Below are 13,667 nucleotides of genomic sequence, written 5' to 3' on the forward strand. Positions count from 1 at the left end.
AGTTCATTCCAAAGCAAGTGAAAATAGAGATAAGCAAGAAATGAAAAAGTGGGAAGGATATGGAAAATACAACTTCTACAGTAAAAATATAAAATGGTCAGAAATTAATGAAGAATTAAACAAAGATTGGGATAACATTTTCGTAAGTGATGACATAAGGGTAAATACGGAGATATTATATAAAATATTGGAGAAAATAGTGGAAAAATATATACCGAAGAAGAAAAGTAAACATCATTCATGCATACCAAGAGACAGAAGGATCTTGTTCCAGAAAATCAGAAAGTGGAAAAAAGGTCTTGCAAAAGAAAAAAATGCATGGAAAGTTATAGAACTAAAAAGTAAGATAGAAAATGCAGAACAAAAGAAAAATTAATACAATCAAAAGAAAATGAAAAACGGGACTTGGAAGAAAAAACCCTATTAAATATCAAGCAAAACCCCAAGCTATTATACTCATATGCGAAGAAGATGAATAAAAGAAGAAATAGAAATAGGCCTCTGAGAATTGAAGGGAGATTAACGAATGAAAAAAGGAAATTTTGCAACATACTGGCAGAACGATATAAGAGAGAATTCACCCCTAGAATAGATAATGAAGATAATGATATAGAAGTAAGGGATGAAAATAGTGAATATTTAGCTGACATAGATATTAATGAAGCTGATATTGTGCAGGCTATTAATGAAATTAAAAATGGAGCTGCTGCAGGGCCTGATGGAATTCCTGCTATTTTGTTAAAGAAAGTAGTTCATTCTATCGCAAAGCCACTTGCAATATTATTAAGACAAAGTGTAGATACAGGCAAGATTTATGATGAGCACAAATTAGCATATATTACCCCTACTTTCAAAAGTGGATCAAGACTAGAGGCAAGTAATTATAGGCCTGTGAGTCTAACATCACATATTATGAAAGTGTATGAAAGGGTAATGAAGAAAAATATTATGAAACATTAATAAAAAATAATTGTTTAATAAAGGGACAACATGGTTTGCGTACCCGGAAAAGTACAAACCCAACTGTTAGTCCACCGTGAGAACATATTCAAAAATATGAAAAGCGGAAATGAAACAGATGTGGTTTATTTAGACTTTGCAAAAGCTTTTGATAAAGTAGACCATAATATATTAGCGAAGAAAATTAGAAAACACAATATCGTGGATAAAGTAGGAAGATGGTTAAAAGAATTTTTACACAACAGAAAACAGATAGTTATTGCAAACGACGAGAAATCGGATGAAGTCAAGGTAATATCCGGTGTGCCGCAAGGTACGGTGTTAGCTGCAATACTGTTTGTTATTATGATTGAAGACATAGACAATAATGTTAAGGATTCGGTAGTGAGTAGTTTCGCAGATGACACAAGAATAAGTAGAGAAATTACTTGTGATGAAGATAGGAACGCTCTACAAAGAGACCTTAACAAAGTATATGATTGGGCAGAGGTAAAAAATAGGATGGTATTTAACTCTGATAAATTTGAATCAATAAATTATGGAGACAGAGAAAGAAAGCTATATGCATATAAGGGACCTAATAATGAGACCATCACAATAAGGAAGCAGTTAAAGACCTTGGTGTGATGATGAATAGGAACATGTTATGCAATGATCAAATAGCAACTCTGTTGGCAAAATGTAAAGCAAAAATGGGAATGTTGTTACGGCACTTCAAAACAAGAAAAGCTGAACACATGATTATGCTTTATAAAACATATGTTCGTAGTCCACTTGAATATTGCAATATGATATGGTACCCACACTATCAAAAGGATATTGCACAAATAGAGAGTGTACAAAGGTCCTTTACAGCTAGAATAGAAGAAGTTAAGGACCTAGACTACTGGGAAAGACTACAATTCTTAAAATTATATAGTCTAGGAAGGAGAAGAGAACGCTACATGATAATTCAGGCATGGAAACAGATAGAAGGAATAGCAGAAAATATCATGGAACTAAAAATATCAGAAAGAGCAAGCAGAGGTAGATTAATAGTGCCCAAAACTATACCAGGAAAAATAAGGAAAGCACACAGGACATTAATCCACTACGCACCAGCATCGATAATGCAGCGTCTATTCAATGCGTTGCCAGCTCATCTGAGGAATATATCAGGAGTGAGCGTAGATGTGTTTAAGAATAAGCTCGACAAATATCTAAACTGCATCCCAGACCATCCAAGATTGGAAGATGCAAAATATACCGGAAGATGTACTAGCAACTCTCTGGTAGACATTAGAGGTGCCTCACACTGAGGGACCTGGGGCAACCCGAACAAGATGTAAGGTCTGTAAGGTAAGGTAAGGTCCTCTTCTTGCTACTTTTTGTAACTTCTCTCTCTCTCTCTCTCTCTCTCTCTCTCTCTCCTCTCTCTCCTCTTCTTGCTTCTTTTTGTAACTTGTCTCTCTCTCTCTCTCTCTCTCTTAGCTTACAGTAAAGGACAGTGAATCGAAAGGCCTAGCACCCACTCCATTGTTTCTCTTTCCTTCATGGCATTTGTTTATTATTAATTATTATTATTATTATTATTATTATTATTATTATATACATATGTGCACACACACACTTATATATATATATATATATATATATATATATATATATATATATATATATATATATATCACTATACCACTTGTCTTGCGATCAGCAGTCATACATGGTTGAGTTTGGTCGGTTCTTGTAAGGGTGACCCCCAGAATGATTCAAAACCTGCCCAGCGCAAAAAACTCCCTTGAGCGTCCTTGGGTCAAGGTATGGGGATAGCAACTTCACCCCATAAACACTGACTGAGTACTTGAAAGTATGAATGTAGCTGCGACCTACTACAGTCGAATAAATTTCAGTTTACTCCTAATTCGTGGATGGAATTCAGTGGAATATGCCCAAAGCTCTTGGTCTTTTCGCTTGTGAGGCTAGTATCATGAACATTATATATATATATATATATATATATATATTATATATATATATATATATATATATTAAGTGTATGTATGTATATTTCCATATACTATACACTGTTATATATATATATATATATATATATATATATATATATATATATATAAATATTATATATATATATATATATATATATATATATAGGCGTGCATACATACATATAAGTCTTCAATACGTCTCCAATACCAATGCCTGATTTCTAACTAGGTCAATGCTTGCATGACTGTCACTAAAATAGTAATATACAATGAAATTTGAAGTTTCATAGCAAACTTCATGACGTACTTCTTATTCAGTCCTGCTCGTTGATCCACAAAGATAACGCAGTGGTCAGCTGTAAATAAGTATAAGAGATTTTGCCTCATTTCTCACGAGACACCATTCGACATAAATTGAAAGGTGTTCGATGACAACGAAGGGGTTGATTCATGCTACACTTATCACAGAAGAGTACGTCCACTGGTCGCGGCGGTAGTACGCCATTCATTAATGAATCTGTCAAGCAAAGTCATTGACGACGCCTTTGTATAAATGAATCTAAAAGATTTAAAAAGAGTAACGAGTCACTCGGCTACGCAAACCAATATAAATCAAGACTTCATTCCCGCGGTACCATTCGTCATTAGCGACTCTTACGCACTTCACAACACCGGTCTGCGTGCCACAACTGCCCAGGCAAGACTGTCCGTCATATTTCCTTTTAGGGGGTTAGAGAGAGAGAGAGAGAGAGAATGTGGTCATACCGACGTTGTGCTGCTGTTTCTCTTGCTGCTGACCACTTTAGCCAAATATCACGACAGCTAATGAACGAGGTCTTCACATGAATGCCTTCCTTCCTTCCCTTCCTTCCTTCCTTCCCTTCCTTCCTTCCTTCCCTTCCTTTCCTTTTTTCCTTTCCTTCCTTTCCTTCCTTTCCTTCCTTTTCCCTTCCCTTCCTTCCTTCCTTCCTTCCTTCCCTTCCTTCCTTCCTTCCCTTCCTTCCTTCCTTCCCTTCCTTTCTTTCTTCCTTCCGTCCTTTCTTCCTTCCTTCCTTTCTTCCTTCCTTCCTTCCTTCCTTCCTTTCGTCCTTCCTTCCTTCCTTCCTTCCTTCCTTCCTTCCTTTCGTCCTTCCTTCCTTCCTTCCTTCCATCCTTTCTTCCTTCCTTCCTTTCGTCCTTCCTTCCTTCCTTCCTTCCTTCCTTCCTTCCTTCCTTCCTTCCTTATGACATCCTTTTCTTTCTCAAGCAATTAGAATGCTTTGTGTGGTATTGTTTCAGGGCGTTAAAATCGTCTGGCTTTTAGGATTGTTTTTGTGTCTCATTGTTTCAGTCTTTCCTGTTACTCAAATACTGAGAATGCTTTGTGTGTTGTTGTTCCAGGGATTTAAAATCCTCTGGCCTCATGTTCCAGGTCTGTTCCTCAAAAATTGAGGATTGTTTGTGTATTATTGTGTCAGGCTTTTCTGTTCCACAAGCATGTTGAATGCTTTGTGTGTAATTGTTCCAGGTCCATTTGTTCTTCAATCTTTTCGAATGCTTTTTATTGTTCCAGGTCCATCTGTTCCTCAAGCATTTCGAATGCTCTGTGTGTGTTATTGTTTCAGGGAAGAAGAAGAGCGGGAATGAGAGCATTGTTTGGGGACATTACAGCTACGGTCTTAATAAAAAAAAAAACCGTTAGGGTAGTGTAGCATTTTGCTCATTAGACTCATCGCCCTGGTTATAGCGGTATACACGAATATGTACGAACGCTACGAAGACAAAAAACGAATGTGTTTGTGCAAGGACGAATGTCATCGTGCCTTCACCTCACACGGCTCCCAGCAAGCCCACGCACGTTCTTTGAAATTAAGGCTACTTACGGTAGCACGCTCTTTATCAATTAAATTCCAGTGTGGTAGCTCGCTCTTAATCATATAAATTCCAGTATGGTAGCTCGCTCTTAATCATATAAATTCCAGTATGGTAGCTCGCTTTTCATCAATTAAATTCCAGTATGGTAGCTCCCTCTTAATCATATAAATTCCAGTGTACTCTCTTAATCATATAATTCCAGTATGGTAGCTCGCTCTTAATCATATAAATTCCAGTATGGTAGCTCCCTCTTAATCATATAAATTCCAGTATGGTAGCTCGCTCTTAATCATATAAATTCCAGTATGGTAGCTCGCTCTTAATCATATAAATTCCAGTATGGTAGCTCGCTCTTAATCATATAAATTCCAGTATGGTAGCTCGCTCTTCATCATATAAATTCCAGTATGGTAACTCGCTCTTAATCATATAAATTCCAGTATGGTAGCTCGCTCTTATCATATAATTCCAGTATGGTAGGCTCGCTTTTAACAAATTTCCAATTAAATTCAGTTAAATTGGTAGGATCGCCTCTAATCATATAAATTCCAGTATGGAGCTCGTTATTAAATTCCAAGTTTAAAATTCCGTATTGTAGTTATTAAAATTCAGTTAAATTCCAGTATGGTAGCTCGCTCTTAATCATATAAATTCCAGTATGGTAGCTCGTTATTAATCAGTTAAATTCCAGTATGGTAGCTCGCTATTAATCATATAATTTCCAGTATGGTAGCTCGTTATTAATCAGTTAAATTCCAGTATGGTAGCTCGCTCTTAATCAATTTAATTCCAGTATAGTTATCTCGCTCTTAATTAAATTCCAATATGGTAGCTCTCTTAATCAGTTAAATTCCAGTAGGGTAGCTCGCTCTTCATCATTTGAATTCCAGTGTGGTAGCACGCTCTTAATCTAATTCCAGTAAGGTATCACGCTCTTAATCAATTAAATTCCACTATGGTAGCTCGCTCTTAATCAATTAAATTCCAGTAATGTAACGCTCTTAATCAATTAAATTCCAGTAATATAACGCTCTTAATCAGTTAAATTCCAGTAGGGTGGCACGCTTATCATCATCATATAAATTCCAGCCCCCTTGGCTGGTGACCGGGGTTATTCACTTACAAGAAGAATCCACTATAGGTCGTTCATAGCCGATGTCCGTGAATAATTGATGGCGCACGAACAAATACCAGGAGGGCTTAGTGAGTGAATTGGTAAGGGAAAAAAAAAAAAAAACAGCTTGGTCGTAAACGAATTAATCCAAGGCCCCTGTCTCAAAAGAAGTGAGATCAGTATCTCCTGTCACGTGAATGATAAGAGGTCATTTAAAATTCAGTCATGTTCACATTGCACCTCACGCAGCGCCTCAGTGGCGTGATCGGTTTGGTCTTGGCCTGCCACCTCGGTGGCCGCGAGTTCAAGTCTCGGACATTTCATTGAGGGGTTCAGAGATGTGTATTTCTGGTGATAGAAGTTCACTCTCGACGTGGTTCGGAAGTCACGTGAAGCCGTTGATCCCGTTCTTGAATAACCACTGGTTCCATGCAACGTAAAATCCCCATACTAACAAACAAACTCACACTGTGCACTGATTAGTGATTTATGCTGCTTTGGGATTATAATTTTATTGCAGAACGAAGTATTGTTATTTTTTCAGTAATGAAATCAATATCTCATCTTCCTAGAGGCACATAAAGTCGTCATTACTGGTGTCGTCAACAGTACTTCCTTCGAAACCTTGTGATTTTAATTATTGGTGCACAAGAATGATGCCTTTGTTGCCGTATGCACACACTCCACAGACTCGCAGTTTCCGCATACACGCTGCGCCACTCACCTCTGTCCAGGCGCGTATTGGCTGTTGATGCCCATTTTCCTCCAACGCTTCTGCTATACCGTCCGCATGAAGGTTTCCGGGTCTTCTCCTCATCTTTCAGTCAGGACTTCTGAAATGTTGGATACCTTGTGATTTTTACTTTGTATATCTCTGAATTCTTTTATTCTTTACTGTTCGCTCGCTTTGATGTTCAGTATTTTCGCTTACTCGAGGAGTAAACTTTGTTGTTGTTGTTGTTTGGTTTAGGAAAACCCTATGGAAGAGCCTGAAAAGGTCTGAAAAAGGCGTTTTGCGTTGAGTTAAAGATACAGGAATTTTAGGAGATGATATTTATGATTTATTTATTAGAATTAAAATGTAAAAAATAAATAATGTGCATTGTTAAACAGTGCAAAACAATTATTTCTAAGTAGAATATAGCGTATTTATATTAATTTTCGTGCGCGATCCGAGTAAGCTGGAGGTCTGGTCACATCTTGTTGTCCTAGACTTCGTTGTCGTTTTATCGGCTAAAGCTTCTGCTGGCCGTCTTTACATACATTCTGCTTGCTTGCATACTTCCTGATTTCAAGCGTGCTGTTCTGCGTCATTCGAAGTGATGTTTGTCTTCTACATACATACAACCTCATCGTCCTGCCTCTGAGGAGATATCTATCTCCTTTTGCTTGGTATTTGCTGAATGTCCAACTATTTATTCAAGTTATCTGTCTTCATCTTTGTGGTCTATTTTTGAGAAGGTCAGTCTTGCAGCATGACGGATCATGTTTTGTTGATAAGGTGCACGTTCCAATTGTCAACTGAATGATTTGCTAATTTCCTTCCTGTTTGAATGAATCTTATCCATTTTTTTTTAAAGATGGCAACCCCATTAACTCTTGTGCTGCCAGTGTCATCAGGTTCCTTTGTGCTTTAAGTCATTTACTCAAGTCATTTCTTAATGTTATTCAAAAGATTGCAAACCATTAACTCATGTGGTACCATTGCCACAAGAGTCCTTTGTGCCTTCAGTCATTTACTGAAGTCATTCCTTAATGTTACTTAATACCTCTTCATGCCATACATAATTATATGGGCATCTAGTTAGTTACTGCCCGAAGTTTGTACTCCACCGAACATACCACAGTACTGTCACACAGTTATTTGCTTCTTGTGTATTATGAATGAAAGCTAATTAAGTCGTTATCCGATGTCGACAAATGTGGCCCTGGGACGTAGTGACCCACTTGACTTGGACTCATAAAGGAGTAGTTTGAGGTCAGTCGCATTCACCCATGCGGTTGACATAGATCAGAGAAAAGTACAGCAGTACATTTGATTTTGCGCATAGGGGTCAAGTAAACGAAAATATTAGATGGGGTTTAGCTAGTATGTATGTGTATATATATATATATATATATATATATATATATATATATATATATATATATATGCATATATATATATGAATAATTATTACATCACCTTAATTCACATAAATTATTCGAGCTACGAATGTCCTTTAATATCTAATTCGCCCTACCTCGGAATTAATATATTTTCATATATGTAAACCGAAGGGGAAAGATTTTAGTTGATAATAATTTCATTATCAACTTAAAAATTCTCCTTCGGTTTACATATATGAAAATATATCAGGTTCGAGGCAAAGCGAATTAGATATTAAAGGACATTTGTAGCTCCAATAATTAATATGTATATATGTATATGTGTGTGTGTGCGTGTATGTATGTATGTATGCATGCATGCATGCATACACACACAGCTACTGATTATAAGTAGGAATTGATCTTAACGATACAACGAAACCAACCACGTGCGTATCGGGAATCGCCGCTCTTCTGAGCCTCAGCGATTCCCGTCTTGGAATTCCTGGGCCATTCCAAGTCCCACCCGCGTGACAGGCCACTTCCTTGTTCTACTCGATCAGGTGCTGCGCCGCATTCCGTCCATTTTTACGCTGAAGGAATGCAATGTGTCATGAATGCTTGTTTCTCTCTACTGCCAGGCTTTGGATTTGAAGACCAAGAATGAAAAGCCTTTTTGAAGAAGGGGTTTTTATTCATTTATAAATAAGTAATTATTTATCTGTGGGAAGAGGAAAGCTTGTTGAATCTATAGATATGGATATATTTATCTAAGGGAATGTATATATATGCGTATTTGTCTAAGGGAAGAACTATGAATATATTTATCTAAGGGAAGAAGGAACCTTTTGTTTAATCTATAAATATGGATATATTTATCTAATGGAATAAATACGGATGTATTTATCTAATGGAATACATATAGATATATTTGTTTAAGGGAAGAACTATGAATATATTTATCTATGGGGATACAATCCACAATGAAGTAAAATCCTCTTGTAGTTTATAATATATATTCTTGTACAGGATTAAAGCTTTCGACCATCACCTGTGGTCTAGTGAACAAGACCACAGTTGATGATCGAAAGCTTTAATCCTGTACAAGAATATATATTATAAACTACAAGAGGATTTTACTTCATTGTGGATTGTATCCCCATTTACTTAGAGGTACGACATAGTACCTGGCTTCTGCATATTTATCTATGGGAAGAAGGAACCTTTTGTTTCATATCAAAATATGTATGTATTTATCTAATGGAATAAATATGGATATATTTATCTAATGGATTAAATATGGATATATTTGTTTAAGGGAATAACTATGAATATATTTTTCTAAGGGAAGAAAGAACCTGTTGTTTCGTCTACAAATATGGATATATTTATCTAAGGGAATAAAGAAACTTTTGTTTAATTTTGGTTATTCATACATTTATCTAAGGGAATAAGGAACTTTCTGTTCAATCCATAAGTATGTACATATTTATCAAAGGGAACATGTATATATTTGGCTAAGGGAGTAAATATGGATATATTTCATGGAAGAAGGGAACTTGTTTAATATGCAAATCTGTAAATATTCGTCTAAGGGGAATATGGAAACTTGAAAATCTACGATTTCGTATAGATTTCTCTGAGACCGTAAGGAAACTTGGGGGGTTATTGGACGCCCACCTCGGGCTCTTTCACAAACACACAAGACAAATAGTCCCAGCTGACAGAAAAATGCCCCGTCTGTTATCGATGATACACACACACCCTGGATTGCTGTGGAAGCTCGGCATTTGTGTACTGTGTTACTCCCCTTTGTGTACTGTGTACTCCTTTGTTCAATTAATGACCCGCATTCCTCACTGGTCCACAGGAAAGTAGGTCGGTGATTCACTTATTGGTGAAAATATGGCAATCAAGTTAGATCATGGCTGCTCATGTGGCTAGAATCTAGACCTCACGTGGTGCACTGTAGGCATTACGTAAGGGTCTCTGAAGCAGCCTTCGGTCCCTAGCTGCAACCCCTTTCATTCCTTTTACAGTACCTCCTTTCATATTCTCTTTCTTCCATCTTACTTCCCACCCTCTCCTGACAATTCTTCGAAGTTTTCTCCTGTTACGCTTTTATAAGATTTTACTCTCAACTGTCCCTTCAACGCTGGATGACCTCATAGGTCCCAGCGGTTGGCCTTCGGCCCGAATTGTACATTCTATTTTATTCTAATGGACAGAGCGAAGCGTAACAGGAAATAGCGACAGATCGGTATCTGGAAAGGAATTCTTCTATAGGTCACGAGGTCAAGGACTAGAGATAGGAGTGAAATCTCGAGTGAACATTCCCCTGTAAGATAAATTCTTGCCATGAAGCCCTGTACGCCATCCGTGTGACTCGTCCACTCATATTTTAGCTGTTAATCAGCTCGTTGCTTGCTGCGAAAGGTTTGTCACACGATGACTGGCCGAGCCTTTGAAGTAAATGGTGTTGTGACGTTTTGCGCAAATAATTTATCGTTCTTATGCTCCAATTTATTGTGTTGCTTAATTTACCCTCGTAGGTTCCTGGTGTAGGTTAATTATAGTTTTCTTCGGGAAACTTTTTCTCCAGTGTAATGTATACAGCTGTCTTTGAATAGGTATCGGTCCTTGCTTTATTGAAAAGTATGTTAGATAACTGTTCTCGCAATTTTGTTTGTAGAACACCTCCACGTAAGGAAGTGTTCGCCATGTATGGTATGGTTCACTTCAAAAACACGTAAATAATACCTTATGTTAACATCATACAGCCCATGATGTTTTTGCTGTTAATAAGGGGACTAAAGGTTTCACCTCCATATTGTAAACAACACCTAAGCATTAAGTGCACTGTGATGATTAGATGCAAGGTACACGCATTTAGTAAACACTCACTACAGGTGTGTATACGTACCTGTTAGTAAATACTTATGTCCTCAACTTCCTTGCTTCCTTTTATATAATTACTGCAAACAGCAACGTGGCGAGTCGATATCTAGCAATTTAAGAAACAGTCGTAATGCAGTTACGACTGACTTCTTTCACATTAATGTATTGCGTGTAAAAGGACCTCTAGCAAATTTTGGGTGCAGGTTTTTATTGGCAACAATACAAGGGCACATGGCAGAAGTATTAATAATTTTGTGTTCCGTGAATACACTCTCTCTCTCTCTCTCTCTCTCTCTCTCTCTCTCTCTCTCTCTCTTCTATACTATATATATATATATATATATATATATATATATATATATATATATATATATATAAATATATATATATATATATACATATATTATATATATATATATATAGTATATATATGTATGATACAAGAGTGTTTGGTAATTCCTGGCTTCTTAAGGACCAAGAGCCACTCACTCTGGTTTGCCACCTTGATCAACAAAAGCAATGACAAAGTAAGAGGTCCTGGGTCTGACTCTTGGGGAAGGGAAGGTAAGGAGCCTCTGACTGCAGCAGGGAAGCTCTCCTCCAGTGCTGTCTATTCCATGCGAAGCCAAGGTGAGCCTCGCCCCAGGGAGAACATCCTTCAAGACTGCCCTTCCCTTTGGCACCAATGGGTACTCTGCACTGCCAAAAGAGGACTCCCTCCAGGACTACAATACCCAGTATGAGTGAGGTGCCCCTGCTCAGCTTGGAGGCCTTCCTTCAGGCTTTACTTCCCCGTGGGAGTCATTGCCCCTTGCCCAGCGAGTATGTCTTCCTCTAGCGTTGCCCTCCCACGGGGAACTAGAATATACCTGCCCTGTCTGGAAGACTTCCCCCAGGGCTTCTTCCTCCGGAAGACTCGCTGGCCCCCAAGACAATTCCGGTGCCTTCCCCAGGGGTAACCAAGGGGGCTGCCATTTCCCAGGGGAGCTAAGGGGGGCTGCCATTCCCCAGGGGAGCCAAGGGGGCTGCCATTTCCCAGGGGAGCCAAGGGGGCTGCCATTTCCCAGGGGAGCCAAGGGGAATGCCATTTCTCAAAGGAGCCAAGGGAGGTGCCATTCACCAGGGTAGCCATGAGTGGGTGCCATCCGTCAGGGACATCGTCCTCTCGGGCAATTAACCTCAGGGGTAGCCAAGAGTCACAACCCTGCGGGGAGACTCTCCCCTTCACTACCATCACCAGAGGGAGCCAAAGGGTCCCCACCTGCCAAGGGGGAAGCGATGTGATGAATATTTAGTCCCTTAAGATGCTATAAAGAAGCACTGTGTGTAATAGAAATGTTTCTTGGCTATATTAATGAGAATATATATATATATATATATATATATATATAACGTATAGTACATATATATGCATATCTATAACATTAGTATGTACTATATATATTATTTATAGATAAATAATTTTTACCTATATAATTAATATATCTAAATAAGAATAACAATAAAAAAAAACATATATATATATATATATAAATATAACATACATCACATACACAAATCATATACATACATATACATGGATATTCATATGCAAATACACGTAAGGTTGTGTAAGACAGGCAGACAGACAGTCGTAGGGAAAAACTAGTTGTTTAAATGATTTTTAGTTGAACACTAAAGGGAGCAGGATAACAGTCCCGTTTATCCAAGAGAGAGAGAGAGAGAGAGAGAAAAAAAACGAGTGAGTGAAAGCGAGAGGCAAAAGACGATAGATGGGTCTGGTGTGGATGCTCTCTCTCTCTCTCTCTCTCTCTCTCTCTCTCTCTCTCTCTCTCTCTCTCTCTCTCTCTCCTCCTCCTCCTCCTTCCAACCACTTCCGACTGTTAGCTGTGTTCCCCTGAGTTCACGTCTAAATCAAGAATGTCCTGCATGCTATTTTTATTCCCCTCTTTTCAAGGCGGTGCTATCGCAGACGAGAGAGAGAGAGAGAGAGAGAGAGAGAGAGAGAGAGAGAGAGACTGCCTGCCAACCGTTGCTGTTTTGCAAGACTTGCCCATTAGTTTCTCTCTCTCTCTCTCTCTCCAGAGCTTAGCATCTATTAGTTTAGTACCTGCTGGAGGATTCAAAATACAAGTAATTCTCTCTCTCTCTCTCTCTCTCTCTCTCTCTCTCTCTCTCTCTCTCTCTCCCACACACACACACACACACACACACATATATATATATATTATATATATATATATATATATATATATATATATATATATATATATATATATATATATATATATGAAGTTAGTTTTAGATAGTCCAGCTTTCTTAGCTTAAGTATTCTGGAATATTATTATTATTGTATTAATTTGGGTTTAAGGTTTGAAGGATTGAAAAGTTGATATTTTTGAAGATTTGGGTTTAATATTTTCAGTTACTAAAAAGGTGATTTTTTTTTCAAATTTGGGTTTAATTTTTTTTGAGTTACTAAAAAGGTGATTTTTTCTTAAATTTAGTTTTAATATTTTCAGTTTAACGGAAATGTTTCTCTGCTATATTAATGATATTTGTTTAAATTGGGTTTAATTACTTGAATTAATAAAAAGTTATATTGTGTTAATTTGGGTTTAATATTTTGAATGACTAAAAAGGTGATATTTTGAAAGTTTGAGTTTTATATTTTGAGTTAGTTAAAAAAGTTATTTTGTGTAAATTTACTAAAGTTACTAAAAAGGCGATTTTAAAATATCTGTTAAATATTTTTTTAAAATTTGGGT

The 13,667-nt window shown here is 37.4% G+C and overlaps 1 long non-coding RNA gene across 1 annotated transcript in view; it reads left to right on the top strand.

The window, feature by feature from the left end:
- The window catches only part of LOC135208991 (uncharacterized), a 36,119-nt gene that overhangs the window by 15,039 nt on the left and 7,413 nt on the right, over nt 1–13,667 (top strand). The gene's annotated exons all lie outside the window — the stretch shown is intronic.

Source organism: Macrobrachium nipponense, chromosome 37, assembly GCF_015104395.2.
Source record: "Macrobrachium nipponense isolate FS-2020 chromosome 37, ASM1510439v2, whole genome shotgun sequence".
Lineage (NCBI taxonomy): Eukaryota > Metazoa > Arthropoda > Malacostraca > Decapoda > Palaemonidae > Macrobrachium > Macrobrachium nipponense.